Genomic DNA, 5,341 nt, shown 5'->3' on the forward strand with positions numbered 1-5,341 from the left:
GGGCGCTCCAGGGCCGCGCCCGCACGCGCCGCCGCCCAGGGGCCGTCGCACAAGAGGCGCGGCGCGCAGCTAACGGGTCCAGAGAGCGCGGGAGGGGCCGTCGCCTAAGGGCCGCCGGCGAAGATGGGGCTCTTGCGTCACGGGAGCGCCGCGCCGCAAGCGGAAGGAGCGCGCTGATTGGCGGAGCAGCCGCGTCGCGGCGTACGCCGGGGCGAAAATTCCTGCCCAGCGGCCGTGCGCGCCGAGAGGCGCGCGGAGGCGGGCCTGGGCCACCGCCTTCTCTGACGTCGGAGCTGCCCTGCCCGGGCGTCTCCACGCGGAACTTGATCCAAACGCGCTCCCGCGCTCGGCAGGGGCTTGAGCCGAGGCGGGAGGTGACTGCTTGTCTCCACCCGGCCCTGGCGAAGTGCACACGTGGAAGACCGAGGAACCCCCTGCGGACCTCCGACCCGAACCACCGCCCCGTGCAAATCACTGCGTCCTGGCGCTTCACGACTACGGCCCCGTCCCGTCCCGATTCCGTCCCAACTCTCAGTCTACACTCTGGCGGCAACTAGGCTAGCTCGTGCTCACAGGCGGCTCACCGAGGCTTTGAACCACCGGTCGGATGTTTGCCTGCATTGCCTCTTCTCCAGGGGTCCGTTCACCCCTGCTGAGCCCCCTGCTTTGATTAAGGACCTGGCCCCGCCCTGCACTAACCTGATTCTTCGTCCTTCCCTGAGTCTCCTTCCCTGTGCCGCCCAGTCATCACAGGAGTTGGAATTCTGACCTCTTCCTGAGTCAGCCTTTCTCTGGCCCCCACACTTAGTCTTTCTCCACTTCTTTTCAACCTTCATACCGTGGCTGGGGATGATCTTTTCAAAACTCCAAGTTACTCGCCTCAGATCCTTCAGCCGCTTTCTTGGCACGCAGAAAATCTAAACTCCTTAGTCTGACTTTGAAAGTTTCACCCCCTTTTATGTGTGTCAGCTGTGTTTTCTATAAAAGTCCATTCACTATCTAGAAATCCTCGAAGGCCTCTCTGAATCTCAGATCAGCCCTATTACTCACCACTCCCCATGATGATTTAAATCATACCCACTGTCCTGAAGCAGATTGTAATGATAATATGCCCTCTTTTTACGTTGTTAAGTACCATCGAGCCGGAACCGACCCATGACTGATCTTCTGAGGCGGTAAACCCAACAAGGGGGCATTGCCCATCTTTCTCCCGCAGAGCAACTGGTGGATTTGATCTGCGTGCCTTCAGGTTAGCAGTAGAACTCCTTACAACTAAGCCAGTCTGTGCTACCTCTAGGGCAGAGGGAAAATGTCCCATGGAATTCTACAGGTTGTAAATCTTATAGGTGTGCATTACTTCGTCATTTTCCTGCCCCGGTAGCTATCTTATCCATTAGCTGTGAAATGGTTAATATACTGATCACCAGGGCTCCTTTAAAAATTAAACAGCAACTTCTTTTTCCCTCTGTTATTGTATGCTACTTTCCCGTCCACCCATCTTACTAGTACAGCCCATCATACATTTACTGGGTTTTCTTCCTCTCTCCCTCTTCTTGAGAAATACAATAGCAACTCTTCAAAGAGATTTTAAAGCTTCCAGTTTGTAGCCCAGTGCTTAACCCACTGTGCCACCAGGGGCATCATTCTGTGTCCACTCCCCACCTCCCCAGGTTACTTGTTTCTTTCATGATGGCCCTCATCCTACTGCTACAGACAAGAAACCCCTGAAGTGGTAAAATACTAGTTGTGGGTTTGGACCAGAACTCTGAAGTACTTTGTGGATACAATATGGGGGGAAAAGGATATTGCACATTTCCAAAATTCAGGGTCTACTTTCAAGATTAACACAGCTTCCTTCCCGAGGGAGAGTGGTTGTGGGCTTTCACTAACAGTCCCTTCAGCTCTCTAAAGAGCTCCAAGAACACTGCAGCTGAAGGGTCTTGCCTTCCCCAAACAACCTTTAGATGATTAAACACAAAGTCAAGCCCAAACTCCCTTGCTGTACAGATAATTCTGATTCCTGGGGAAACTGCCAGTTTCCAAGGCTGTAGTACATCTACAGGGAGCACAATGTCTCCTTTTTCTCCCTCAGAGCTGCTGAACTTGAAACATCAAATTTTAAGTTCGCACCCAGCACATAATGCATTACATCACCAGGGCTACTTAAACACAGAATGGAAGGAATTCCAGTTGGGACTTTAATGTTCTCCCTTGAACTTTGTGTTTTTTTCAAAACTGCTTCCATTGGAAGCCAGTTAAAACTGGCAAGTCCAGGTTCTGGAGAGGGACTTACCCCTTCCTCCCTTCTCCATAGCCTTAAAGCAAATCGAGGCTCTGTTCTTACAATGTTTCATTTCCTCCCTCTATAGCAAAACTGACAACAGAAACGGAAAAGTTACAAAGCAGACAAAAAACTGGGTCTTTGGCAGAGATGGTGAGTAAACATCCCCCCAGAAACTCCTCTGGACCAGACTTTAAATAATTTCAAGAGGAGGCTGTTTGGGAAAAGGCTGTTACTTTTGTCTCTGGTATTAAAAGCTTTGTGACCTGCTCACTTATTTTCACTAAAGGCACCCAATCCCAAGGGCCCTACCTTCTAGGCTGGGTGGTAACATCAAAGAGCAGAAGGTGTCAAAGATGGATGGGTTACTTCCTAAGGACTCTAGGCACTTAAGGAGCCTGTGGTGGGTGCTATTCATGCCCTTTTCCAAGCCCCAAAACCCACTACAAAACGTCCAATGACGGATCCAGCCACTGGGCTCCAGCACGAGATAAGATCTAGCCAAACAAAACCATTGAAGTCAAGTCAATTCTGACTCAAGACAACAAATTAGAACAGAGTAGAACTGCCCCATAGGGTTTACAAGGCTGCAGTCTTCTTTTTTGGTCGTTGTTGGTGTTTTTTTTCAATTGGTTTACATTCAGAGATAACAAGAATGGCACAAGATGAGACAGAGTTCAAACCTGTTGTTTATAGGGTCGTTAGGAGTCATACTCAACTCCAAGTCCCCTAACAACAGCACAGAAACCTCACTGTTGTTTCCCTTTCTCTGCCCACTCCACTCCTGTCTGTGCTTGTCATCCGCCCCAGTTGTTTCTGTGTGTGGGAAACGTTGTTTGCCATCAAATTACCTGCCCTTGAATCAGAACTAACCCATAGTGGACTCAACAGTGGATTTTTGGAGGCAGTAAATCTTAAGGGAGTAGATTCCCCCGTCCTTCTCTCAAGGAGCAACTGGTGGATTTGAACTGTGCACCTGTAGGATTGCAGCATAACTTCTTACTACTAGACCCTCAGAACTCCCTAAATTTCCCCTAGTCTATCTCTTCCCCCCTGCTTCTCCTCCTCCTTCCCTTCCCCCCTCATTTGATTAGTTATGTTTGTCCTGATTGTTAATTATGATACACTTCTTGTCTGATCATTATTCGTTTCAAGTTGGTCTTCCTTCTGATCTGTTAGAGTTCCTTGTCTATCCTTTCTATTCCTGTCCTACCGTCATAACATCCTAGAGGCCTTATGCACTATTTGTCCTTTTGTGACTGAATTATTTCACTCAGCATAATGTCCTCTAGACCTATCCAAGTTGTGTTGTTCATTGTTTTTCAGTGCTGCCTAGTATTTCATTGTGTATTCACAATGTGTACCACTGTTTCCCTAACCATTCGTTTGTTGGTGGGCACTTGCGCTGTTTACATCTCTTTGCCATGCTGAATAAATGCTACAGTAAACATAAGTGCATACATCTGTTTGTGTGGTGGCTCTAATTTCTTTAGGTTATGATACTAGTGGTGTAAAGTTGGATCAAATGGTATTTTCAATTTTTTGATGAGACCACAGCCTGCCTTCTTTAGTGATTGTACCCTTTTCCATACCCACTGGTAGTGCATGAGAGAGAGTTCCAATCTCATTTGTTTGTTTTTTTTTGTTTGTTTGTTTGTTTTTGTTTTTTACCGCCCCCTCCCCCAATCTCATTTGTTGTTTGATATATCCAGTTGAACTTTTCTGTTGTTTTTGGGGTGAGATATCTCATCATTGTTTTGATTTGCATCTCTCTAATTAGCTACTGCTGTCAAGGACCTCTCAAAGTTAAGAAACTGCACTGCAATGCTGAAGGTGCAGGGTTTGAATCCACTAAAAGGATGGCGATCTCCTCCCATGCGATTAACTGCCTTTTGAAAACCTACTGGAGGGTCAGCTGTGGGTTGGTTCAGCTATGGGTCAGTTCCAACTGATGGTACACAACAACAATAGCTACTGCTATCCAGAAGGACCTCTCAAAGTTGCTCATTTCCAGTACAGCTGAAAGCTGTACAATGACTAAGGATGACAGAAGAAAAATAGGTACTTTTGAATTATGAGGTTGGAGGAAAGTACTGAATATCCCAGGGACTGGCAAAAGGAAATCAGTCATGTGTTGGGAAAGTGCAGCCAGGGTGCTCCTATGGCAAGAACGGTGTAAGCTCATCTTACATATTTTGGGCATGTTGTTAGAAGGGGCCAATCCTTGGGGAAAGATGTCATGTTTGCAAAGGTGGAGAGTCAGAGAAAGAGAGGAAGACTCAGCCAGATAGATTGACACAGTGACTGTAACGATAGTCTCAAGTATGTCAGAGATGCTGAAGATGGCACAGGGCACATTCACGGCCATTGTTCACAGGGTCGCTACACCATCAACAAATAACTAGTGATCTTGAGCATGTCTTCATGCATTTGTTGGCCATCTGAACATCTTCGGTAAAGAGTCTTTTCATATCTCCTGCCCAATTTGTAGTTGGATTATTAGTCTTTTTCTTGAAGTGCTCTAGTATTTTATAAATGTCAGATGTGAGTTCCTTGTCAGAGGTGTCATTGCCAAATATTTTTCCCCCAAGGCTTTCCAAGGCATTCTTTTCACCCTCTTGGAGACGGGGTTTTTTTTATGCACACAGGATTTGGTTTGTAGGAAGTCCACTCATGTCTTCTCCTGGCCTGTCTTTCAGTGAGTGGTGTGTGTTGAAGTCTCCTACTACTATTGCAGTGTTGTCTTTTTCTTGCTTGAGTCTGTTCGTTTGTTTTCTGTGCTTCACAGCTCTGTCATTCAGTGCTCAGCTTCCTAGCCCTTATTCACAGTGGCCCGAGCACTATATTGTCCTTCCTTGTTTCTTATGCTGGTTATTGTCCTGAAGTCTGTTTTATCAGAGGTTAGTATTGCCACACCTGCTTCCTTTTTTCCTCCACTCTTTTATTGTTAGTCTCTCTTTTTTCTCACCTTTTAAATGGGTCACTTATAGACTGCATATTGATGGGTTTGGACAGTAGTCCTTATGGAAGTGGGCAGACACATCTTCCTACCATGGAATT

This window comes from Elephantulus edwardii, unplaced genomic scaffold (genome assembly GCF_000299155.1).
Source record: "Elephantulus edwardii isolate Elephantulus edwardi_28Jun2011 unplaced genomic scaffold, EleEdw1.0 scaffold00080, whole genome shotgun sequence".
Lineage (NCBI taxonomy): Eukaryota > Metazoa > Chordata > Mammalia > Macroscelidea > Macroscelididae > Elephantulus > Elephantulus edwardii.